Here is a 27,336-nt window from a genome sequence, read left to right as displayed (position 1 = left end):
AAATTGCCTGGAGGACTCTACAGTCTATAGAATATGTTGCATTTTCCTTTGTCAGTTGGCAAGTGGGAGTTCTGTCGTGGCCATTTACGACATAGCATTGGCAGGCATAAACCATGATGCTATTGCGCAGTAGCAATGAGCTACTCGTTGCTCGTAGGTCATTGCTACTGCACAGTAGGGTTGGAAATGATCCATGCAGCACCAGGACTACACAGTACTGGTGGTTACTGCTCAGTCGAGCACACATGTCAATATACCCACTCAGAACGTGCTTAGTCTGCACCTCATCATAGACGGAAAAAGATCTGAATTATGATTTTATGTCCTAATAGAAGAGGATCCAATTTTCCCCTCTATACATGTTCCTGAATGTCAAGTGTTTCAGCTGCCTGGGTTGGTAGATTTTGTATGGCTTTGGAGCCGAACCTTGAGAAAAGGCAGAAAAGGTGTTATAGAATCAGGGACACATGTTGTCTGAGCAGCATTAGGTGATAAATTTGTTTGAGAGTTAACAAAGCGTTTTGGGTAAACAAACACACACATTTGATACTGAGCCATTTATTCACTTCTCCAATATTTTCCTCAATTTTTTAAAAGAAATTAAGGAACACATTATTAATATAATTTTCAAAATGATTATTTGTTCTTTTACTGAAAGCCAACTTTTAATAAAGGAAAAATCAAATATTATTTCTTTCAGTTTTTCAATAATATCTTCTTTTTTTTAAAGTAAAAACAACATTATTTCCACGAGATAAAAATGTCAAAAATATTGACAAAAAAATCTTCACAAAAATATAGCAGTAAAAATTATTTTAGGGAAAAGGATGTTTTTAATTAAAATTATTTTATTTGAAAATATAATCAAGTTCTTTTTTTCATGCATACCAATAATATTAAATCCTTTATTGGGGCATATTGCCCCTGAATAGAAATTGGGAGAAACAAATAGTTAGCTGTCTACTTTGAGTAAGAAGAAAGGCTGCATATTTAAGCCCAGATGTGCAGCATGATTTTGATCCATAAAAGCATTTAGACACGGTGGTCATGTCCGCACATAGCATGTGTGGTTTGTGGCACCACAAACCTCTTTGTAGCATCACATACCACATGTGTTTCATGTTAAACTGTGCACAGTGCTGCTGCTTTGCAGCACTGGGGCAAAATTTCCTACTGGGATTTCCCAGTAGCAAAAAAGCTGGAGAAAAAAACTGGCACAAAGCACACCAAAATAGATTACTGTGGAGACAGGGGCAGCAGGCAGCTGTGCAGCCCCTGGGTTGGCTCTGCAACTGTTTGAGGCACAGTGTGCCTTGAGCCTAGGGCTGCCTGCTCCCCCATCTCCACATGCTATGGAGCCCCTGCGCTGAGGCACACTGCACCCCAACCAGCTCTCTGGCTGGCTGGGATGCAGTGTGCTTCAAGATGGGGGAGCAGGCAGCCCTGTGCTGGTTGCTCCCCTGTTTCTGCATGCCTCAGCATAGGAGCTCCACAACATGGGGAGATGGGGGAGGAAGCAGCCCTGGAGTGCCTGCTCTCCTGTCTTTACATGTTGCTCCCCAATTGGCTGGGGTGCAGGGAGCATTTTACACCCACAGTCAGCATCTACACATGTTGTGTTGCAATTAATTAATACTCGGTAAGATACTACTGTCCCTGACAGTACTATCTTATGGTGGAGTCAATCTACTGTGCCCCAATGCCAGCACATGTGTAGACAGTGATGCTTTACTGAAGAGCTAGTCTATTCTGCAGTAAATCATATGCGTAGATGCAAGCTGTATGTGCAAAGCAGCCTCCAAACTTCTTAGACACATGAGAAATAGTAGGTGCCTACATTTTTACAACTAAAATTATTTAGGTGCCTAAAATTCTGCTACTGCGCTTGCCCAAAATGGCTACTGTCTTCACTGTATGTTGGAGCCCACCCCATGCCTAAACCCTTTTGGAATTTACAGACTAGGCCTAAGGCCTCTGAGAGGCTTAGTCCATTAAGTATGCTCAGAGATGTGGGTTTCCTGGAAAATTTTGAGTTGAAAAATTTTCCGGAAAATTTAAATACGGCACACTTAATGTGGTTTAAATGTTATAGTCAAACAAATTCAAAGCTTTATGTTGAAAGAAATAACTTTATTGGAATACTTGTAAAAATGTAAAGACAATACACAATAGCATGTACTTCCCTTACATTGTTTGTTTAAATTTAAGGGAAAGAAACAAATGCACTGAAAACTGTTGACATGCTAATTTTAGCACACCCAAAGTACTGTGCATGATATGCCATGGTTGTCCGCTCATCTACTTCAACAGAGTTTACCTCTCTTTCACTGAGGTCATAGCGACACCTCCAGTTTCACTGTCACTATCTGTAGAATCACTTGCACTACTTATTAGTTCCAGTTCAGAATCGGAGTGAGGCAAATCTGGTTCAGAACTACTTGAACCACGTTCTCTTTTGCTAAAGGATGATTTTACCAATCAGTCTATGGGCAATGGCAACTTATCATCACACTGCATCTTCTTCACTAATTGTGCTTCTGACTGATTCTCCAGAAGCAAGAGATTTTGAGAAATAGAGTTAGTCTATTCCTCCTTTTTGTCTTGATTGAGCTGAAAGCCTTCCAGTTCCGTTCATAAGAAGCAGCTGTTGGTGGGATGCTTAGGATCCTTAGAGCAATCCTGGACAATAGTCCGGTGTTACAGTATCCCTTCTACCATGTGAGAGGAGACATATTCTCTGCTGCCCACCAAATGATGTCTTTCCTCCAAAGTTTTTCTTTTGCGTGGTACTCAGCAATGTCTGTCATCATGGCTATTTCAACAATGTTGGCGACATTCTTAGCTACTTCCATAATTCTGTCAAAAGCAATAGATAATTCATCTTCTGATAAATGTTGTCCTCTCTGTTGAGGATCCAAAAAGTTTGCTGCCAGATGAACTGGATGAGAGCAAAACTCAGATCTCTTAGTAAACATTTGTTTTGTTACTTCTTCATTTTTGGATAGAGGTGAAGAAGGCAAAAGCTCAATTAGATTTTCATTCAGTTGTCTGAATATCTTTGGAATATTTGAAAGGCTTGGTGTAGCTCCTTCAAGTTTCTTGACAGCCACTGAAACTGGTAGTAGCAAATTGCATGCTCCTTGAACTTGAACCCAGAACACATCACTGTCGAGAATCTGCTTCCGAATGTTCACAGGAATAATCTGGGAGACTGTGTCGTCTATTGAAGCACACAGTTCTTTGTGCGCAGCAAACGATGTAAACACTTTGTAGCTGAGCCCCATCTAGTTTCTCCTAGCAATAAAAGTGCATTTTCCTTCCCCTGATTCTTTTTCTGTAATTTCTTCAAAGTTTGATTAGCAACATGATGATTATTGAATACCTTCACAATTACTTTGCAGTTTGCCAATATTGTCTTCACTGTATTCATACTTAGTATGTCCTTTGCCAGAAGATTCAACCCATGAGCAAGACAGACAAATACTATTAAATGAGGATACTTTGCCTTTAATATTTGCCATGCAGCCTTCATGTTCCTCACATTATCAGTTACACGGGCTTGTACTCTGGAGTGACCTGCACTTTCAGTCTCTTCACTGAGTAATTTAGCTGTGTATTCACCTGTATGATGAGAAGATTTGGTAGGAATTGCTTTCAGGAATATTGGTTCAGGTGTTGCTAACATAATGTTCAATAAAGGATTTCTTTGTATATCAGTCCTTCCATCTGACATCAGAGTTCGTGATTCTGCTTGACCTATCTTTTGAATAACCATTGTTTGAACTCTGTCATGCTCTCTATCTAAAAGAGCATGTGATAAGCGATAACGTCACAGTAACTTATATGGTGGGTGAATTCGTTTGTAATGTTCCTTCCAGTATTGATTTTCAGTTATGGAAAGAGGTGTACCACTTGGAAGTATAGCTTGAGCTAATGTCTCATCTGCTTTTTCTTGATCTTCTTTTGACATTTTGTCCACAAAGCTTAATAAAAAGCTTAACTGTCTTGAACAGCTACTCATGATGGATTGCATATCTGGTGACGGTGATCTTGAAAGTGAGGATCCTGCTTCTTTTTCCCCCAGACCTGGCAGCTGAACATTTTCATTTTCCATTTTTTGCTATTTCACTTGAGCTACAAAGTTCCTGCAACAAAAAGGGGGAAACATTTTTATTTTAGCCTATTCTACTCTGGCATCATCCATCAGAAAGAGAAAGAGAAGCAGCAGGGAGCTTGCTTCCCCTCTCCCTGCTGACAGAAACAACACTGTGCTGCTCAGCTTGCTGCTCAGTTGCCCTGGGACTGCAGAGCCAAAGGGAAGTGTAATCTGGCCTCTGCCATCAGCCAGAGGACTAAGCGTGCTCTGCTGGGTTGAAATAGTTAACTATCTATTATGTAATTTTTTGAAAAATTATTGTTAAGCCTAAGCCACTTTGGGTACTTAGTGCAAGCAGAATAGCAGGATACAAATATTTTAAATAAATAAATAATAGTCCAGAGTTGCATTAACAACTTTTAAAACTATGATGTTTTAAAACAATATAGATACTAGTCTATATTATGTGTTGTGTAACATTTTAATTGGTTTAGTTACATAGAATTCCTGAAGTAGACTTTTCTCAGATGTTGTTGTTCCACCGCTTGGTTGTATTAGCTTTCTGTATATGGCTTGCACTCTTTCAGGACAGTTTCTACATGATATTAAATGTTTCTTCGTTCTTGTTGCGTTGTTAGCATACTCCTGTCCATAATATTTATATCTAGCAACTTCCTTCCTTTCTTCAGTGGCTTGAACTTCACTATATTGATGCCACACACTATTTTTTTTTTTTTCTGATTAGGCATTATTATGACTACTTCAAGTCAAAACCACTAAAAAACTAACAGATCTTATGCAAACACTTCCAACTTCCCAGCTCAAAAAAAGATATGAGTCACTACTCGGTGTGTTTGCTGAACTGAAAGTGAAACAAAAATGAATCACAGTTTTAGTTTTGGTTTTGCTTTCATTTGCAGTCTGAGATGAAATAAGAATGTTAGCTTTGGTTTTGATTTGACCTGCACAGCCAATTAGGTGAATTCATAACATGATTTTTGGTTTGGATTATTATATGTGTGTGTTTACCGTCCTGTTTACAAATCAATATAACATATATATACTCTCTCACACACTGACTGGGGAAAATCACCTGAAAAACATTAAATTACAACTTTGAAACTACCAAGTTTGCCTAATAGTGCATTGGCATCCATTCATTGTTGCTAATGAATTTTATGAAACAATGAACTTTTAGAAATGGAAAATTTCCCACAGAAAAATAAAGCATTGGACATTTTTCTGTAATTTACTGTACTTTCCCACATCTCTGAGTTTGCTAAGAGTATGCCTCTCATGAATAACATGGAGTTCAGTGCAAATACACCATCTGGTTTCATTCAGAATAATGGCAGAAGGAAGTAATGATACATTGGCCCTTTGTATAATAGCCTTGTGCTTAGAACACTTGTCTAGGAAGCAGAAGACCTGTGCTCAATGCCCTCTTCAGGTGTTCAAAGCAGAGTACCCTAACTTCCAAGCTAGAGGCAAGGCAAGGCTGAAATGGGCTACAGAGTCATATTCCCTCTTATTTCCACCTGGGGTGAGGCAGGCACAGGACGGAGCCGCGGTTCATCCTGGGAGCATGGGGAGGGGGTGGGGGCGGCTCCCACTACTGCGCACCGCTTATATAGGAGCTACTGGGCTGGTGGCTTGTCAAGTGCTTGCCTGCTCATTCGGCAGCTTCCACCACTGCTCCTGCCACTCATCCAGGAGGGCATGGGGGGGGCGGGGGGGCATGTGCCCCCCCCCCAGCTTTGCATAGGCCCAGGGCTGCGCCAAGCTCTTCCTGGCAGGGTGGGGCTGGGCTCAGGGCGAGCAGTGGCGGTGCTGGGATGGGGGGGTTGTGGGGCTGCAGCCACCCCAAAATTCACCATAGCCTCCCCTATCCCCCCAGTCCCAGTACCACCACCACACGCCCCGCGCCCAGCCCCACCCTGCCCTGCCCTGCCAGGAAAAGCTTGATGCAGCCTGTGCAGATCCAGGGGCACACACCTCCCCATGCCCTCCCGGCTGAGCCACCAGATCAGTGGCTCCCACATGTGGCAGCCCCCGCCCCGCTCATCCCCGGACAAGCCACGGCTCTGTCCTGCACCCACCCTGCCCCGATTGGACAGTGTTTGCCCCTACCCCATCCCCAGCTCCACTCCTTCCTCACCATGGGGACCTTGATCTGTGCCCCCATGCCCCTTCCTTTCCCTTCCTCCTCCCCACTCCCCTTCCACCACAGCAGACTTACCAGCTGCACACGGCTCTCCAAGCCTCCTGGCTGGTATTGGAAATCAGTTCAGTGTCAGCTAATATGCCTCCTTAAAAATCGGCTGTTGGTATCACCCCCAAAAATCTCTGTTGATGCACCCCTAATTATTACCTGTACAGTTGCACAGTTTCAATAAAAAGCTGTTAGTGGAAGTATGTAGAGAACATTGCTGCTGCACGTAGTCATGTATTTTGTAGATTTTGACCTTGGATACCTAGGCAGAAGTCAGGTGCCTTATGATTAAGAGTGAAATCCTCAAGAGCGCTGCCTAATTCCTTAGGTACTAAGTTTTTATAAGTAAAGCTGCTTAGGAACTTAACGCTGCACTTTTGCTTTTAATCCAAACTGCCTCCATCTTGGCAGGGTAGAGTAGCTCTGTGCCTAAGTCCAATTTGAATACTCACCCTAGGCAGACACTGACAGCACTTATCTCTTCCCAAAACAGAGCAACTACAGCCATTTTCATTAAAAATACAGCCAAGGAGCAGATAGTGTCTCTCCACATTTACACAAGGCATAAGAAGACTCATCTAAGAAATAGGACGTGCGGTTTCTATTCCTACCTCAGCCTGAGGTGATTCAAAGCCAAATCTCTTACTTCCCAGGAATTTACCATAAATGCTTCACTAAAGGTACTTCCAGATTAAGAGGGGACACTGCATGCTTCTTATAGAAGCTGGGCCAATTCACAATGGAAAATTTAAAGATTGGACCAGAGAGAGAGCATGACTCTGTAGCTCAATGGTTAGGGAGACCAGGGTTCTGACCTCTCTCCTAAAAACTGCTAATTGTTTTTTCATTAAGCATTCAGTGAGAAAAAGTAAGAACCAGGACTGGAACATTTTCTTTTTCCCAGTAAATTTTAAATTATTTTTTTGCAAGTGGTACATGGCACAGCTTCAACAGAAGTGGAGAGTTCCTTTCTTGCTCTCAAGTCCCTCATAGCTAAATGCTTAGGACATTCTTGCAGGAAATGCCTGCGAGAAGCCTATAACCTATTGCCTTTAGGTCTCTCTCATCCTGGGTGAGTGCTCTGACATCTAAGATACTGTATAAAGGGATAGGGGCAAAATGCCACCTACAACATCTTCTGTTTCAAAGGAAAGGAATGATCCCCACCTGCCCTCCACTCCATAGTTTTTTAAAGTAATGACCTAGGCATCTAACCCGAGCAAAGAGTACTGGATAATGTAACCCAACCAGATATAGGTGCCTCTCTGCAGTGCAAAGTTGAGCACCTGAGCCCAGGGACAACGTGTAGGGGGTGCACGTGCACCCACGTGCACTCCCTGAGCATGGCAGCGTACCCCCTACGAGAAGGGGGCATCTGTGGGCAGTCTGCAATCCCCGCTGGACACCACCAATGCTGCCGGTGCCATCTGCGGGTGGTCGCTGACCCCTGGTCGGCACTTGCCACACCCCCCACTGCCAACAGTGCCAGCAGGGTCTGCTAGAGCTCCCTGCTTACCACCGGCGTGCTCCCGCCACCACGCTCCCACCACTCCCGCCGCCGCCAGGGACATGCATCGCTCATGCCTAAGCCACTGACAGGGGTAGGATTTAAGATACACCTTTCTCTTTTGTGTTTTCTACTGAGTAGCTTTACTGACTCCTGCTCAGTGTGTTAGTGGTTGTGAGTCCCATTCAGAAGTACCTTTATTTCCATGGAAGACAAAGTTCTTTGGTTAAATGTATTTCCATGTTCATTACATGCTGAGCTTATGGTCCTAATTGAGGGCTGTGGTTTCCACTGAAGGAACCAGACACCTAAAAGTTAGGCATTTCACAAGTTAGGCATTTCACTTCTTAGCTTCATCTAAGTCCCTTTGTGGGTCTAGCCCTTAGTTCAAGTGTTTGCAGGGTAGCAGAGCTGGGCCAGCTGTGAGGAATTAATCAGTCCCTAGAGCTCATTAACAGAAGAATGTGCTAGGAGGCATTGTGCAGAAAGTGTGAACTGGAGAGAAGGTGGAATATTATAGAAGGAGCAAGTGAAGCTTTAGATTCTTCATTTCTTCTTCTTGAAAGTCTGGCAAGATGAGTTGCAATGTAAATCTTTGCTTTTTATGGGTTGTTGTTTTGTTTTGTTTTTTCTTCCTCTAACATGTCACAATTTATAATTTCAGCAGCTTTTGCTGTGCTTGGCTCTGAAAAAAGAATGATGCTTTATTGGTTTGTAGTTTTACAAAGAATTACCCTGCACTAGTGTCTGAGTTTTATGTAGATGTTTGTGGAAACTTCTGTATCTTCTATAGCTCTGTCTAGTTTGTTACAGACTTCTAGCTTTCTCCTTAAACTTGCCATTGCCAAACATCTGCTATGAAGTGGCCCTTGATACCTATTGATGTCTCGCCAGAGCTTTAGTTTTTCTCTAGTCCATGGCTGAATAGCAGGAGTGGATCACAAATAACGTATTGATTTCGGTTTGATTTATGGAGCTATTTAAATATTTTACCAACTGTGAAACTAATCTGAAATTTCTTGGGTTTTTTTTCTTTAAAATTTATTTTTGAATTTGAAAACCTAAGCAATGTGATGAGACTCAAGTTATCATACACGACTTGACTAACATGTAAATAGCAGGAGGAAACTGTCTGTTTGTACAAGGGGAAAATGGCTTGCTCAGACTATTAGATAAATAATTAAAAGTAAATGAATACATTGTAAGAAAAATGGTATGGGTCTCTGGCTGGAAAAAAGGGCTATTTTTTTAACAAGAGCATTAAGTGCTTGTTACAAATATCTTCATTTCTCCAGACTGGTGTTGTGCCTGTTGTCTAAGTGCATTCTCACTCTAACCAGTCATCCAAAACTTTCCTTATCTGTAAGTTCTGCAGTCATCCCAGGTACCTACTAATCTGTACTTTTCCACTGTTAACAGTATTTTTCAGTTTCTTACTCTCTTAAAAATCTGCCTGTAACTTCTACCCTTTTGTAGTCCTTGTGACTCTTCTTAGACCAAGAAAATGTTCATGAATTTGTCTTCCACTGTTTTTCATTAGTTTTTCATTTAAAAACTTGGGCTTATCTTGATGTAGAGTGGAATTTTTATTTTGATATCAAAGAAGTGTTCCATGGTCTGGAAAATAAGTTTTCCACCCCTTTTTATCATCAGAACTCCTGTGTGATATAGGGAAGCACTATTGATCTCTCTCTCTCTCTCTCTATGGATGGGAGGAGAGCCCCTAGGACTCCAACCTTACTGAGTACATGCACACATCTACGTCGACGTTAAGACATGAACACATACAGCTCATTGACATAGTGACATCCATCTTGTGAACCCTCCCCTGCAGAGTTAACTTAACTAATGTGAGTCAGATAGTATGTGTATATGCCCTACTGATATCCATAGGATTTAAGCAATTCTATATCCTTTTAGGGTCTGCATCTGAATAACTTCCCCAAGGTCACGTGGAAAACCTAAGGTAGTTGGTGAATTCAGTCCGGACCTCCACTCCTAGGTTAGTTCCTAACCTCTGGGCTATCCTTCCTCTCTAATGCATAGATTGTTCTTGGTCAAGCAGGTATGGAGGCTGACAACCTTCATGGAGAACTTTCGTGCCTAAATAAAACGTGGGGTCATTTGAGAAAAGATTAATATCAATCTTTTCAGTTTTAAACGCTTCATTTTTAAATGCCTGTAAGTCATTCAGTGACACACTGCCAGATTTGAATCAAAGCAATACTGGGTGTTACGCTCTGGTGTGTGTATACAAACTGAAAGAATAGCTCTGAGGGAAAAGAAGTGTCATTATTCATATCAATAAGGTATTTCTCAAAGTCTAATTAGTTACATGTAAACATTATCTGTTGTGCTGCTGATGTTCTTGAAAGGAGCATTCAGCTAATGGTTTTCATGCACTATTAGATTTTTTGAGTAGAAAGAGAGAGAAGAGGAAATGAACACTGAAAAACAGATCAGGTAAGTATAGTTTGCTCTGTGTCGGAAAGAGAAGGTGGACTGAGTCCAGGAATGAAATAACAGTGAAAGAGAGATGTTTTAAGATACAGCTCTTTAAACTAAATAAAACTTTAATTGATACTGTTGCAACTGATGCACAGCACTCTTACTCCTTTAAGTAAAAGGCACATGTGATGGGGCAAGTTTCTTTCACTCTGGCTAACAGGCTGCTGGTAAGCTATTCAAACCTCCTATGCAACTGTCAAATGCACAAAATCAAGAATAAATTAATAGAGTAAGAAAGGATCATCCACCCCTTATGGTTCAGGAGTTTGGCAGAAAACAACAACAAAAAAATAAATAAAAAGGGAGATAAATATCTGTCTATGTAGCACTAAGCTTGTCTTGTACTTAAAGCTATAAAAGCAAGAAATTGCCAGACTGAGTGTTCTCCATCCTTCTGAGAGGAGTGATTTTTTTTTTTTTTTTTTTAGAACACCAGTTCTTACATCTGCTTTCTCGGCAACTCAAACAAACAAGGAGGTTTTAATGGGTCTTAGGACTTGAGTTTAGAAAGCTATGTCCTAATGTCACTTACAGTAAAACTTGAAAAAATGATAGCCTGTGCCTTGAATATAGCCATCTCAACCTTATTACATTAGAGATGCCATTAGAAGTGAATGGGCTTTCTGTAAAGTAAGGCCAGTTGCATTTGTAAGATATCTTCCAAAATGACAGCTGAGTTGCCAGACTCACCTAAAATGACTGACTATTAAAAGGGTATGTCAGGTGTATACTTTTATATCCATTATTGTCTTAACTTCCTATGTATCACTAGTAATGTAGCACTAATAATGAAAGAATGCATTATCCTCCATTGGGTAAAAGCAGATTTTTATTTTAAGTGGTCTAGCAGTTAGTGTGTTTTGTGAATCAAGATAATGCTTTAAAATAGGATTGGTTAATCTACATTGCAGGAACTCTGCTTTTAAAGAAGTTGTGTTTTAAATAAAACTCCTGCTTCTATTGAACTATCCTCCAAATGATATATAAAATAAATATAGTATTTTCATAAAATGGTTAATACCATCAGAAGTTGCTGTATGAAACATACCAAGTAACAATAGTGTATTAGCAGACATGGGCTGGAAGACCTTGATTCTCTTCCGTATTATTTCTATTTGGATTGAAGGGCTATTGTATTCTTCTCCTGAGTGCAGATTAGACTCCATAAATTCACTCAAGATAATGAACTTGGCGAGAACTGAGCTACCAAAAAGAAAGTGCTGCTGCATGAAAACACATTGAGGAATGATTTCTTGGATATCTAACTAAAAAGTTACTCAACAGATCACAGGCTGGATGTACTACTTCTGAATCTCATTTACTTAAGTAGTAATTGTTTAATATGTAGGACAAGTTTAGCTGTGAATTGTCACTAGCACCTTAGAGTCAATATGTTTGTGGGTTGAAGTGTGAACACTCGCTATGACACTGAGATACAGTTAGAGGAGAGGGTGAGGAAAGGAAGAAGATGCTAGGATATGATTGTCTTTGAAAAGAAAGCTAATGCTACACATACATGTTCCCATAACTTGCCAGCACCTGAGTATGAACAAAGGAACGTAAACAAGTTACAATACTCAGCATCCATCCTTAAGTAACTCTAATTCACTCCAGAATCCTTCCTTTATGCTGTTTGTACAAGCTTCTCATTCTAATTCAACCACATTAGCTAGTAAGTAGGATACTGCTCTTCAGGGAAGTAAACCTATAGGTGTAGTTCATTCCAAGGTAAGGAATTTCCCCATATATTTTTCATTAGCCAAACCCCAGTCTAGTCTTTGACTTGTCTATGGTATCTTTATTTTATTTTTTCAGTAACCTAGATCAACCTTATGGAACTGAAACTGGACAAATGAATGGGAGCCAGGACCTCATGCTTTCACTTCTCACTGAGCTGTAATCTACAGTTAATCTTTTTCCCATAACTTGCCTATAAGCATGTGATAAATGTAAGAAAGCTAAGACAGTATGTGTTCATACTGCCTCCTTCGCAATCTTGAGACTGCTGCCATGAAACCAAAGTTTCCCTTTTGTTCCTGCTTTGAACGTGCTGCAGGCTGACAGAATGTTGCCTATTTGCTGTTCAAGGGATGCCAAGCAGTAATGTAACTAAGGTGGGGTAGCAACCACTGTGCCCATGTGCCAGGTGTGTTCAGAACCACTTATAGGAGCATTTTTGAGATCCTGATAGTGTCCCCAGCACATACCAAAAAGCCAACAAAACGACTTTTTTCAGTAAGTAGCATGTATGCAGCTGGGCAGCAGTCTTGGTTGCAGTCTCAAGACCAAGGCCGTATAGACATTTTCTTTCTTGAAGGCTTATTGCGAAATGTCATAATATTTGAGGTGCTTTGAAGCTGATAGGAAGTGCTATGTAACTGCAAAGTGATAACACTGCGTAACAGATGGCGCATCACGCATAATGCCACCTTCTTACTGAACAAAGAGCTGTCCTACAATAGCTCAAACTGATATAAACCAGCAAACCCACTAAAAAAAAGCTTTAGCTGTCCATTACATGAAGCGAGCACCCATTGATGTAAGGGGGCATTAGGGATACAGGGTAGCAGTGCAGTGGTGCAGTAGCACCCCCTTCCACATTCACCAGCAGCTCCAGTTTCTCACAGCCCTGACATATGGGTCTCCTACACAATCCAAGGTGTGGCTGTAGCCTTGAGCTGGTGTGGGACCAAACAGGGAATGTGAGTTGGAGGGGACCTGGCTGCTGCTGCCACTGTCCCCAGCTGACCCAGAGGTAAGGGAAGCCTCAGGGCGGCTCCTGCCCTTCTGCAGCTGAGGATTGGAGGAAGTGGCTGTTGGGCTTAGGTAGCAGCAGAAGGTTGGTCCCTGTTCCCTTCTCCTCTACTGCATTCCCCTGCCATTCCAGGGGCTCCAGGTATGGGTGCCAGGCTCAGCAGGGAATGGTGGCAACATGCAATCTCCTGTGCCAGCACCTGCTCCCGGCCAGTGAAGGACACTGTGGGGGACTGGGTGGGGAGCAGGAGTTCCTGCAAGAGGAGATCTACATAACACCACTGTCCCTCGCCAAGCCTGGCTTCCTGCTGCCACTCACAGGAGGCCCTGGCTGGAATCTGGCTGGAATGGCTCTAGGGCTTCCCTTACCTTGGGTCAGCTGGGACTGGTGGTGGTGGGGATCCCCCTCCTTCTTACACCCAGAGGTAAAATCTGGGCAACCCCTGTGTGTGGGGGTTGGGAATGAGAGGGAAGGGAAGGTCCTGCTCTTGGCACTCCCTCCCCTGCTGTGCTCAGCAGTAAGAGTCTTACCTGCCTCCGGGACAAAAATGTCACCAGCTGCAGCTACTGTGTCCGGGGGGAAGAGGGAGGGTTGGGCTGCAACCGCCCTTGGCTTGCTGGTGGCATCTCCCACAACTGCCTTTTTGAATTCCTAGATCTGCCCATGGGATATAGAGACACACATAACATTTTGAATACTTTCAATGTGGGTTAAGTCTGAAGTGGACAGACATACAAGCGGTTAAGTGGTTTAGCACCATCTGGAAGGCTTCAGACGTGTACTTGGAAAAATCAAATACTATTTGGAACTGATTCACCATGAACTGATTCAATATTATGTTAACAGGTGTGCTGCAGAAACTTTTATTAATGTAAGTCTGCCTTGGGCTGGAAAAGGTTGGGAAACACTGCCCTACCCAGTGCTGCAACTGGCTGCTCTGGTATGCAGCCAAACCTCTACTGTCTCCCTTCCTCTCCCCCACTTTTATTTTATCAGTTTATCAATATTTATCGCTAAGCAGCTCCCTTGTGCTACTTGTTCAGTAAAAGCTATCTTTCTGCCAACCAGCTATGTTCTCACCCCTGATTCAATTGAATCCACTCTTCTAACATCTGCAGACTCAACAGAAGGAAGTAACCGTGGTAGTTTATTGCTTCTCCATGGAGAGACATCTAAATAGAAAGCTTGTTTGTAATGTATATGTAAACGGACCTACAAACTTAAACAGGCAAGTAACACTGGGGACCAAAAAAGCAATTAAAAATGAATATATACAACCTGACAGGTACCAAGTTGACTGGAAATTGATTCATAGTCCTTGTGTGTAAAGTATTGCTCCCCATGCAGCCTGTCAACATTTTTTTTAGGGAGTAAGCACTTCAAGAAATGAGTATTCTGGTCTTCATAGATTCTGGCTGCCCTGCTATAGAGCTTATCACATGGTGTAGACTGCTAAATGAGCAGTAGCCTGTAATTATATGGCTTATATCCTCTCTCCAAACCAGCTATGAGAGGACAAGATAATTGCAAACTGAAGAGCAGTTTTTTTTTCTCACCTAGGAAATGTAGTAGTACGTTAATCTGGTGCATCTTTTAGCCTGGATGACATGATGAAAACACTAGAGAAAATTGACTTGTCCACAATTTGTCTTTGCAAAGCATGATTAGAACTTGTCAAGGCTCCACAAGCTGGCACCATTAAGATTGCTTTCCACAAAGGTGACAGTTATCTCATAGTAAGGACTGACGATCCCAGTTTGGGCAATGAAGCTAGCTTCTCCAGTGTATACATAGTTCACATAAGATTAACTTTAAATTTAAAACAAAGCAATTCTGTTACACTAGTGCCTCATTTAGACAACTATAAATCAAGCAGTCTTGAGAGGAAAGTAAAAAGAATCTGCTAAAGGTTATGGCCTATATACTCTTTTCCCATTGCGGGGAAGAGAGGAGTGCAAAGGTGCTCCATGACATTATGCTGCTTCTACCCTCCCAAACACATGGGGTTTTATTTCCTGTTTGTGTTATCATCTCCTATAGTTTATTGAAGTCTAAGTGTGAAACACCAACTTTCTAACTCTGTTAAAACCATATATCTAGACATGCAATTCATATACTCTCTTGTTTTGAGAACACTGAAACTGAAAAATTGTAAAGACCCATAGTTGATTTACAGTTGTCAGGATTCCTGTTGCTGGGGCTACTCCTACATGTCTTTAATAGAAGAAATAAAATTATCATAATGCCCCAAAGCATTCAGTTTTCTACATCATTGTATACTTGCAATAGCAGAATACAGTCCAGTGATTTTTGTGTGCTTTTTTTTTCTTGCTATTCAGTAGTGATGGGCTTATTAGTTGGAGAAACTTTGGCAACTTATATGTATAATAATATTTATTTTAAGTCAAATATGTAACTGACTAAACACTCTGCATTAGGTGTAAAACAACCAGGTATAGCTTACAGAATTGGAAGCATATTGAATCAGTAGCAATTACTTAATTACAGCCAGATTGACAGTATTTGTTCATTTCTTAGAGAAAACAAGGTTTCTACACAAGTGGAATTAAAAATGCACTCCCTAAATATTGTTTCACTTTCCTCCAACCAATTATTTGTGAATTCTGTAACCTGGCCTGTGCTTTTCATTTCAGCTGTTTTCTCCTTCCTAATCATGTCATAGCAGTCTCCCTACTAGCATGTGAATATTCAGAGTATTTTTGTTATAACTTCATGAAAACATAATCATAAATTTAAATCTGGAAAATTAATGGGCTGTAGGCAAATAGGAAATGAACTTAAGAGGATTGTATCCTATTTCTTATGTGCTAGAGTTTCTGAAAAACAATTTATACTCATTCCTGCCCATTTTTAGTTTGGAGATGAAAACACAAATACTACCTCTATTCTAGGAGAATTTTCAAAAAAAATTCCTATTTTTAATAGGGACAGAGTTTCTAAAATATCACAAATGTTATGAAAGTTGGAAGCAGATCTGTCAAAACAATATATTCTTAAGGGGAAAAGGCAAAAAGAAAAAATAACTAACTAGAAAACAGAAACTCATTTTGAACAAATCCCAAAAATGCCAATGGGGAATTTTGACACCAGAGTTTTTGAAAGAAAAACTATTTTTGGATTAGGAGATTCAAAGCTAAACTGATTCTGTGTTCTGCTTTGGTTTAGATAAATTGTTATTTTCTGATAAGTATTTAAATGAAAAATTCCTAACCAGATCTGCTTTAGATTCACCTGGGAATTGATTGGCACCTAAGCACTGAGCCAAAGAAATATGATATTTGGGTTGAAGAGAGAGAAACAAGCTGAAAAGAAAGGTGATATAACAGGGCAGCTTCTTTCCCACAAAGGTCTTGTGGTAAACTTGCCATGTCTAGCAGCAGCTCGTTCAAAGATGTTGCACTATCACAGGCAGACTGCCTCCTGAGCTGGAAGCTGTACTTTATCACTCAGTAGTGGTATTAACCTGTTCAGTGTTAATTAGCCCAAGTACAGTGCTATACGGATTTGTCTACGTTGCTTTCCGTTTAGGAAGCAACCACTGTAAAGCAGCACAGTATACTTGAGGGTGCTGGTGATGGACGTAATCTTATTATGTAGGCATGGCCACAGGGAGCTTAAACCATTACTGATCTTGTATGCCGTGAAAAGACTAAACACAGTCAAAATGTCAGGCAATAGTGGATGGTGGGAAATCTAAGCTTCTAATACTCTCTGTTCCCTTCCATTTTTCCTCAAAGAACCAGTCTCAATCTGGCATGCTGTGGGTTCTGTACCTTAGTGAATGAAGGGAGGCCCACTAAACACGTGGGCCAGGGACAAGCGTTGCACTTATACCGATTATAAGTGATCATAAACCAGTCTATGGGCATCTTTACATGTGCTCCGTGGGTTCAGAGGCCACTTTAATTAGAGCAGCTTCAAGAGTTGCTCTAATTAAAGCACCCTCAGTGTCTCGTGTATTCAGCATCCTGCACTTCAAAATGGCAGTGGGGGTGCTTTAACTAAAGCTCATTCGATAAGCTGTAGTTAAAGTGTCCCCACCACCATTTTGAAGAATGGGGACTCTGAATACATGAATCATGGAGATTGCTGGTGTGCATTAACTAGCAAGTTCCAGCAGACTCAGTTAATTGAGTTTGCTCTGACACACCGTAATTATAGCATGTTGGAGCAGCATCCTCGCTTATCTACAGGCACCCTATATCCGTAATGGAACAGAAGTTCAGCTTATAAAACCAGTCAATATCCATAAAAGAACAGAAGTTTGGTATGCACAGACTGATTTAAAAATGGTGGAACCTGTTTTAAGATTTGCTCCCCCACCAAAGGGCGAATGTGTGTTTTGTTCACTACCAATCTAAATTATGTTGCTTACAGAAAACCATGTAACTTAAATCAATTCCTTCTTGGGTTTTTTTGAATTCCTGTACCTAGCCCTTACGGGCTGCAAATTATGAAGCTGTATGAAGATTCTAAGGAAGCATGTAATATGACTGCATTGTAAAGTTTAATGTTCTCAATTCAACATTTAATGGGCATATCGATACATGCTATTATTGCTATAAAAGCTTGCTGCTCAGTAAAACACTGCTCAATGGGTGTATCTACATGAGATGCTTTACTGTGCAGTAGAGCTAATTACTGCATAGTAAGCATCACTGTCTACATGTGCTGACCCTTACTGCACAGTTATTTGCTCTACTTGTTAGTAAATTCACTACCTGTAAATATAAGTAGCAGATTTACTCATGAGTAATTACTGTGCAGTACCGCATGTCTAGACAGCCAACCAAGAGTAAATTTGCTCCTAGTCAGCCAGGTGGCAAGGGATGGGAGATTGCTCCCTGCCCCCATCAGCTGCCTGCTGCCAGGGTGGGCTCTGCCACTGGAGCCTGGGTGGGGACAATGTCTCCCTGCCCCAGCAGCAGGGAGCTCCCAGCCCCTGCTCCACAATTGCGGGGTGGGGGCTGGGAACAAGCTCAGAAACCCTACCCAGCTGGGGACTCACTGCTAGCTACTCCACCTATGGGTCAGGGCAGGGAGCTGGGGCTTGCCCCTCACCTGCAGTTCTTTCCAAGGCCCCTACCCCCATGGGGAGCCAGGGGCTGAAGCTCCCTGCTGCTGGGGCAGGGGGACATTGTCCCTGCCTGGACTCTGCCACCAGAGCCTGTCCCATGTGAGGGGAGAAGTATGGGGCAACGAGAAAGTCCTGGGAAATGCAGTCACCCCATCCTTACCTCAGGTGAGAAAAGGAGCCCAGCTGGAGCCAGAAGCGTCCTACCATGTTTCCACAGTGAATGCTCCTTCTGGATTGGCATTGAGGGAACCAGGAAAAGTACTTCTAGCCCTGAAGAGTGGTAGCCAGGGATAGACAGCAGCATCCAGAGAGAGAGAGAGAGAGGACAGTAGAAGGCTCTGCAGTCTGTGCTGTACTACAGCCATCCATGGAGGAGGATTAGCAGGCACAGCTGGCACAAATGGTTGGAGGACCACAAATGAAAGGATGGACCCTCAGCTATGGAGAGCCAGGTGGACCCATCTGGGGAAGGACCAAAGCCCAGAGGACTGAAACAGGTATTGTATGCAGCAAATGGGTGTACAGGCATGGAGTGGGCCATGTGGTCTTGCCAGCATAAAAGGGCAAGATGCCTCCCCACCACTGAAGCAGAGAGGGAACACTCAGCTGCAGCAGGAACAAAACCAGTGAGATAGTTCACCCCAAGCCAGGATAGGGGTACAAGCCAGAATAGGGGTACAGCGCCTGATGCTGTACATGTCTGCCCAGGGTGTTTGCATGCGTAGACATGCCCAGGAAGTCTTCTCTTGGAGGACATCCACACATGCTCCCTGTTGGGAGGAAATCTGTTCCCAACAGGAGTAGCCCAGTAAAGGGCTGCTCCTATCCTGCTCTGGCCTCCTGTAGCAGCCAGAGGGAGCCCCAGGGTTCTAGCCTAGGGGCTGGCAGGGAGCACAGGAGTTGGTCCCAACACACACGGGGCCAGAAGGGCTCTGCCGGCTGCAGTGAAAGCTGTCTCCTGGCCCTATGCACATTCAGAGGGGCCCTGATGTGCATGGAGCTAGGAGACAGCTGCCACCGCAGAGCTCTCCCAGTCCTGTGCTCATGGGCATGATAAGCTTCATGCCCAGCAGGGTTTTCCTGCACAGCTGAGGGCTGGCTGGGAGCTGACCCACTTCTGGGGCAGCTCCCAGCTGGCCCCCAGCTGGGCAGGGATTTCCCCTCAGCCCGGGGCTGGCCAGAAGCTGTCCCAATTCTGGACTGTCCTAGAAGCAGGACAGCTCATGACCATCCCCAAGCTGCTCAGGGAAATCCCTGTCTAGCCAGAGCTGGCTGGGAGCTGCCTCAGAAGCAGAACAGCTCCCAGCCAGCCCCAGGCTGTGCAGGGAAATAATCCCTGACCAGCCAGGGCTGGCTAGGAGCTGTCCCAGAAGTGAGACAGCTCCTGGTCAGCCCCAGCTTTATGGAAAACCAGAGAGCTTCCCATTCCCAAGAAGCTTCAGTGCTTCTTGGCTCCCAGCTATAAATGGGGAGCTGGGAGCTGAGCAGCACTAGAGGACAGGGGGCTGAGAGCTACCCTGTCCTGGTGCTGCTCGGCTCCTGGTTCTTGGGGGAAGCCAGAAGCTGAGCAGTGCCAGGACCGGGGGAGTTGCCTGTCCACTGTACCCCTAGTTTGGAAATGACTGAAAGCAAATTTGCTCCAAGTCAGTGTCTACATATGTACTACTGTGCAATATCTACTATGCATTTAATTTACTATCAGTATTTACAGGTAGTAGCTAACTGTGCAGTAGAGTAATTTACTGCACAGCAACTAGTGCACACGTGTAGATGGTGGTGTTTTAATGCACAGTAGATTAGTCCTCTGTGCAGTAAAGTGTCTTATGTAGACACACCCAGTGGAAACTACCTAGGAGTATTTTTTGACGGGGAGAGAAAGCTTTATAATATGAAACTCTTGACTAGAAAACTCACATGCACCCTGCCTCCTGAAAGATTTATATACTACTTCTGCAAGCTGCTTCACATGTAGAATTGTCAAAATAAAACTAAAGGGGGTTTTCCCACTAAAATGGAGCAAAATAACGACTACTATTTGCTGTGACACTTCAGATTTGTAGCTCCTCTCATTTTGGGTAAATAGATGGTTAATCTTTTATTAATATGACCAAAGTACTTGACAACCCATCAGACATTGTCAACTACCCTGTGTGAGCAAATGCCTACAGTTCCCCTAAGTGATGTATTGACCACTACCCATCACTTACTTTGAACATGCAGATGGGCATGCTGTAAATTCTGAATAAATTACATTTGGAGTATGTCTCAAATCTCCATTTTGAAATAGCCAGATCCTAGGCACCAATCGTCCTCAATCATGCACAGTATCCTGGTAAGGAGAGCCACTAATAGCATGGACAGGATGCCCTTTGGTAACTTGTTTTATAAGGACAGTCACCTCCACATGAGCTTTAAATAGGGACCTACCAAATTCACAGCAGGAGTGGGCTGCACAGTGGCTCCTTTAATCTTGAAGGTTCCCTTGTGCTCCCCCCACTGCTGATTGGCTCGGCTCCAGGCAGAGCACCACAGGGGCAGCCACTGCCTGGGCAAGCTCTGCTGCACATGCCCTCTACCCCCTCCCCCTACTCCTGATCAGCAGGGAGGAGAAAACCATGGTTTGAAATATGGTGCTATTTTTGCCTCCTGGTTGGTCAACAACAGAGAGAGGAGCTGCCAGGGCCACTAGGCCAATCAGCTGTGAGCGGCAAAAACGGTGCCGTATTTAAAACTGCAGTTTTTGCTTCCTGGCTGATCAGGAACAAGCAGCAAGCAGCAGGGCACCTCCACCAATCAGCAGTTGGGTCACACAAGGGAACCTTTAAAATTAAAGGAGACACGGTGTAGCCCACTCCCTCTGTGAATTTGGTAGGTCCCTAGTTATAAAAGACAGAGAAATGGAAAATCTATAATGTTTGAATGGAGTGGCAAAATAATTCTTTCCTTCTCTAGAGAGAGTGGAAATAAAGTCTCATCTCTATGGATTTTAATGAGTTTTATACATCCTCATCAAGATAAGAATAAAGCCTAGTATCACCCTAGACCGAGTAAACCAGAAAACCCCAAATGTTACCTTGCTTCTGGCTGACCTACAGAGATCTCTTGACTTCTATGGATGTTGCTACAGGGTCCTCCCACGTCTTCCACAAAATTCCAAACCTCCAACTACTTTGGACATGTCAGCAATCTGTGTAGTTATTTCCAAACCAAAACATTCAAAATAGTTTATTTTTATACTGTGTCTTGTTATGGTGCCAGGGTCATCATATTTTTAACCACCCCTATGTGATGCACTTCCAGTGGGCACGTCTACACGTTCATAATGCACATTTGCTAACGTGCATTAAATGTAGTACCTCCTGGCGTTTTTTACATGTGCTCCGGGGTGGGGAGGATGCTTTAATTAGACCAGCTCCAAGAGCCACTCTAATTAAAGTGCCCAGAGCATCTTGTGTATCAGCATCCCCAAATTTATCTAACAAGCTTTAGTTAAAGTGCCCCCGCCACCATTTTTAAGTGCAGAGATGCTGATACGCGAGGTGCAGAGGCTAGCTGCAGCACGGTAATTACTATGCTTCAGCAGGCTAGTTTAAATGAGTCTGCTCCAATGTGCTGTAAATACAGCGTGCTGGAGCAGCCTTTGGGCTCATGTACAGGCATCCTCCATTGTGAGGTACTATAAAAAGGTGTGTTAGCTTATTTTAATGTGCATTAGTGACAGCGCACGGGTTTTTCATGACATTTTAATGCACATTAAAATGTGCATTGAAGCACACTTATAGACACGCACACAATCATGGAACTCCCATGACACATTATCTGATTTGGTCAGAAAGAAAAAGGAAATGCATCATGTGATGTGGAATCAGGCACAAAAGCATAGTACATAGGGAAGAATTGTGGCACAAGACATCACAGTATTTCCGACACGTGCAATTTATTGTTGAACTGACCCAAATGAAAAATGTTTTGTCCTACTCAAAAAATTTATAATGAGGAAGACAACTGGAAAAGGTTTAGACAGCATTTCACTCTGCATCTGCAAACAATGGTTTCCAGTGAAAAGCGAGAGAGTCAGAACATAGCCTTTTCTTCCGGCTCTGCAGCAGTTGATGTTTTTAGAATTTAATTGAATCTGCAATTTTCATAACTGAAAATTATGAAACTGGATTACAGAAATTGGAGGATTTTGTGTTGTTCTTTCAAGAATGTAATAAATTATTTTTGACAGACCATTTTTGGGAGGTATCTGGGTTCATGACAGGTAACTTCCAAATTCCAGTCATTTTCTGGGATTTAGGGAAAATCATTCAGACTACAAGAAGACCCAGAAGTCATCCAGGAAAGGAAGTCAAACAGGCCAGATTTTAGCTTGTGGAGGTTGCAGAGTGCTTTGACATTGTAGACAGGAAGAAACCTGAAGCAGGAAGGTATGTTGAGCACATGGGGCTGCACACATTGTGCAAACAAACAAGTTAAAACAATGGCCAGCACCTAGAAAGAGATGCAAAACCATTGTGGATGATATGATATCACTTGCAAGCATGACCAGAGGGTGCATAGGATAAACACAGGATGACAACGGCATTATTACTTCAGACAGATTCCTCACAGGAACAACAAACAACATTGCAGTGGAAGATAAATGGAGTACTGACCTGAAAGTAAATGAAACATTACATTTGTTGTATGTTGGATACTGGATAAGCCAATGTAGGAGAGCTAATAGTCCTGAAAGAAAAGCCATGGTCAGTAGAAGATAAATTGGTAAAATAGCAAGCCTACTATGGTAAGCTTATACTCACTAAAGGAGTATGTGAGCTAAAAGTATGGCTAAATAGACAGTTGGAAAAGATTCAAAGCAGCCATTATTGAGTTAAAAGTATGTCATATTCATGATCTCATAAAAAAGTGCAGTCATCAGAAGGGGAGGGGCATCAAAACATCTAAGAAAATCTCAAATGCTATGTTTTAGGAAATAAGGAAACTCTCAGTGCACTGTTAGCTGACATGGTGTTTTTTGATTACTTTTTTTTCCACCAGTGTGCAAATCTAGAATATCACAGCTGACTCCAATAGAGTTACTTGGATATAGCAAGCATAATTTATTTCTTATTCTTTCAAATACGGCTTTCACCATTTCTCACCACTTCACTTATTAGCTACATTGCCTGAAGAGCCTCCATCTTTGTAAAGGACAGGCCTGTATTAGGTCCAGAGTGCATATTCACCCCATCATCACACACATAGCAACAAGATATTTTTCACAGAGGGAGAAGAGGAGGGAGTACAACCTTTTGCTGGCTGGCTTGATATGTTTTTCAAGGTTTATGCAGGGAGGGAAGTTGTGCCAGTGTTATAACTTAAATTGTCTGTATGCTCAGAGTTCTTATACAAGTCTCTTAAATTATGTAAATGTTACCTGGTCCTCTTGTTATTATAAACTTTGTTTTTTCCTAAAATTTAACATGAAACTTGCCTTATTTCATTGTTTTAAAGCAATACAGTTCTTTATGCAACTTTTTATGTCTTTATGAATAGTTTAGTTATGTAATGCTGAATTTTCTAAGCATGGATAAAACAGCACTGAGGAGCTTCCCTTGTGAAACCCATATTCTAACCTGCATTAAATAAAGACATCAAACAAATTGCATTACCAGTGAGCAGAATTTATACAAAGATCAGTGACATAATAGACATTCATATCAAGCTTTAAGTAATCTGGGAAGATAACATTCTAAGAAATCTCATCTGCTGATCTTTAAGGATCTATTTATCAAAATTAAATGGGTTTACTGTATCCTAGTGCATGCTCAAACAGAATAACTACTTAATGGCTTTCTGTATGGTATTATAGCTAGGGGACTGCAAATTTGTGCTAATTCTCAGGATAAGATTAGAAAACAGAGAAATGTACAGGTCTGACTTGGACACAACACTTTCATTCTCAAATTTGCATGTACCCAGGGGATTTTCAAGGTTTCAATTTTGATAGCATGTCCTTAGTTCTTTTCCTTTGAACATTAGACTGTTTAATACCAGCACAATAAATAGACATGGATTATGATAAAGCCTGAAATTTGTATCACTGAGAAGTAGTTTCAAATTCCATCAAGTTCCTTAAATTGTATCAAAAACTAAACTAGCTGTTATAAATAAGCCTTTTTATATAACATTTTTCTGCAATTCTTTTACAAATAGATCCAGCCCATAGGCTATAGGTTGCCTACACCTATTCTAGAGCATACGGTTTACTTATTTCTCCTAAACTTCTGTTGTAATTTCCAGGGATATTGAAACACTGCAGGAGAACTCTAGTAAGTATGAACCAAATCACTTCATTCATAGATCAAGTCAACTGACAGAGGTGATACGTGCCAGAGACTCCAAGGTTAAACTTTTTATTGTTGAATCTGCTGTTGGTAAATGACTCAGTTTCACATTATGTTCACAATAGAATCTGTGCTGGTAAGCACAATGATATTCTCACCCACACTAGTGCCTTGAATTATATTGTTTCTTACTATAGCTGTGGACAACTACAGCAGGTCTGACTGGCCTTACTTTTTCCCTCTAGCTCATCCATTCTAATTCCCTGACAAATGGCAACAGTAATGTCAAGATGTAGGTAGGGGAGGGCCATTTTTTCTATACTCATACTCATCTACAGACCTTCCATTTTCATAATATTGTTTTTTCCTATTTGGTTGCCATGTCTCCCCTCTTTTCTTATGATGCATTTTCCTTAATAGGAAAATAACAGAAGAGAATATCCCCACCCCGTCTCCCCCTGGCTCCTCCCATAGCTTCTGCTAATGGCTGTGTCTGATCCTCTGATATCTAATCTTTCATCGTTTCCATTTGTAAGGCCCTCATTTATACTCATAGACTTTAGCATCCTGTGTAGAACCAGTGGGATAATGCAGGCGGCCTAACAGAGATCCACAAAACATGAAACGTTATTGTTTGGAGTTTAGAGTTGACACACGGGATTACCACCTACTGCTGGGGAGTGGTGAAGTGCAAACCATGAACTTGATTGTTTGTAACACCAGATTATCTTTAACATGCAAGAGGCTCTATACAGCATATTTATAAAATGTAAAATCATACTTAATAGACAAAGATACCCAGAGGCAAGTTATAAATAGATTCCACAACCCCCTTCCTCCATGTACAACACACAAAGCTAGCCATAGTTCCATTAATGCCAATGGCAAGTCTGCGAAATAGAAGCATTATTATTGTTCTTGATGTTGCTATTTAGTGGATTAGTAAAACAGGGCCCAAGCTGCCTCTCTTTCCCCACTCTCTCAAGGTGAGGATATTTAGGTTTTATATTGCTTTGCTTTTGTTGAAGATGTTCTGTGGGAAAGCAGGGTCAGATTTGCTCACTTTTAATGGCAGAAATTGTATGGGCACAATAGGTTGCTGTCCCATGTTTGAGGTAGACTGTCTGGAAGATGCACCAAATAGAATTCATGGGCTAGGGCAGACATTACACATGAACCAGTTTAAGTGATCAGAAACTGGTTTAAACCTGTAACAGAATAGATGTTCAGTGCACATAAACCAGCTTGAAAATGGCTGAAACTGGTTTGAGATAAACCTGGTTGAATTCAGTATCAGACTTAACTGATTTGGGTCAAACTGGTTTATGCAGTGTCTGTCACAGACCGCTTCCTGGTTTAAGTTAAAACAGACTCCCTCAGCATCCTGACATGCTCTCTGGGTTAGGCAAATGGTTCCACAGCAAAGCTGGCCCCTCCCCTCTGCACCCTGGCTGCAGCTCTGGCAGAGACTGCAGGTGTCTGTTTGGCTTCCCCCTGCTTTTTTTTATTCTGCACTGGTCTGGTCCTGTAGGGAGCAGACCAGGAAAGCCAAGGCTGCAACTGAACTCCAGCTAGCTTTGAGCATCAAGGAGAATAAAAAGTCCTTTTTCAGATATGTGGGGAGCCGGAGGAAAAGCAGGGGCAACGTTGGACCCCTGCTAAACCAGATGGGGCAACTGACAACTGACGCCCAGGAAAAAGCCAACCTATTAAATAGGTACTTTGCGTCGGTCTTTCATCAGCCCCATGGGACTCTTGTGCCTGCTACAGGGCCGGGAATTCCGGGTGAGGGTGATCCCCTGCCCTCCATTAATGCTGACTTTGTGAAGGAACATCTTGAGAAGCTGGATACCTTCAAGTCAGCCGGCCCTGACAATCTTCACCCCAGGGTACTCAAGGAGCTGGCGAGCATCATAGCCCAGCCTCTAGCGCGGATCTTTGAAAACTCTTGGCGCTCTGGTGTGGTGCCCGAAGACTGGAAGAAGGCCAACGTGGTGCCTATCTTCAAGAAAGGGAGGAAAGTGGATCCGGCTAACTATAGGCCCATCAGCCTGACTTCTATCCCGGGGAAGATCTTAGAAAAGTTTATTAAGGAGGCCATCCTTAATGGACTGGCCGACGCCAACATCTTAAGGGATAGCCAGCACGGGTTTGTTGCGGGTAGGTCTTGCTTGACCAATCTCATTTCCTTCTACGACCAGGTGACCTATCACCTGGACAAGGGAGATGAGATTGATGTCATATATCTTGACTTCAAAAAAGCCTTCTATCTGGTGTCCCATGATCGTCTCTTGGAGAAACTGGCCAATTGTCGCCTTGGGTCCCCCATGATCCACTGGCTGGAAAATTGGCTCCGGGGTCGGACCCAGAGGGTAGTAATTGATGGAAGTCACTCATCGTGGTGTCCGGTGACCAGTGGGGTCCCCCAGGGCTCTGTCCTTGGACCCATACTGTTCAACATCTTCATTAACGATGTGGACACTGGAGTCAGAAGCGGACTGGCCAAGTTCGCCGATGACACCAAACTTTGGGGCAAAGCATCCACGCCAGAAGACAGGCGGGTGATCCAGGCTGACCTAGACAGGCTCAGCAAGTGGGCGGATGAGAATCTGATGGTGTTCAACGCCGATAAATGCAAGGTTCTCCACCTTGGGAAGAAAAACCCGCAGCATCCTTATAGGCTCGGCAGTGCTATGTTGGTTAGCACTATGGAAGAAAGAGACTTGGGGGTCATCATTGACCACAAGATGAACATGAGCCTGCAATGCGATGCTGCGGCTAGTAATGCGACCAAAACGCTGGCTTGCATCCATAGATGCTTCTCAAGC

The 27,336-nt window shown here is 42.6% G+C and overlaps 1 protein-coding gene across 4 annotated transcripts in view; it reads left to right on the top strand.

The window, feature by feature from the left end:
* Positions 1-27,336, top strand: part of RGS17 (regulator of G protein signaling 17) — a 122,390-nt gene that overhangs the window by 25,456 nt on the left and 69,598 nt on the right. For 2 of the 4 annotated variants that reach the window (XM_059714189.1, XM_059714167.1), the window contains exon 1: positions 8,252-8,402. The exons of 1 other annotated variant lie outside the window; for it this stretch is intronic. The gene's annotated coding sequence lies outside the window, so the exon portion shown is untranslated. Of the gene's footprint in view, positions 1-8,251; positions 8,403-9,735; positions 9,818-27,336 lie in introns of those variants that run through there. One more of the 4 variants, XM_059714177.1, reaches the window with a different exon arrangement.

This window comes from Alligator mississippiensis, chromosome 1, assembly GCF_030867095.1.
Source record: "Alligator mississippiensis isolate rAllMis1 chromosome 1, rAllMis1, whole genome shotgun sequence".
In the NCBI taxonomy this organism is placed as follows: Eukaryota; Metazoa; Chordata; order Crocodylia; family Alligatoridae; genus Alligator; species Alligator mississippiensis.
This window is presented reverse-complemented; position numbering and strand designations above follow the sequence as displayed.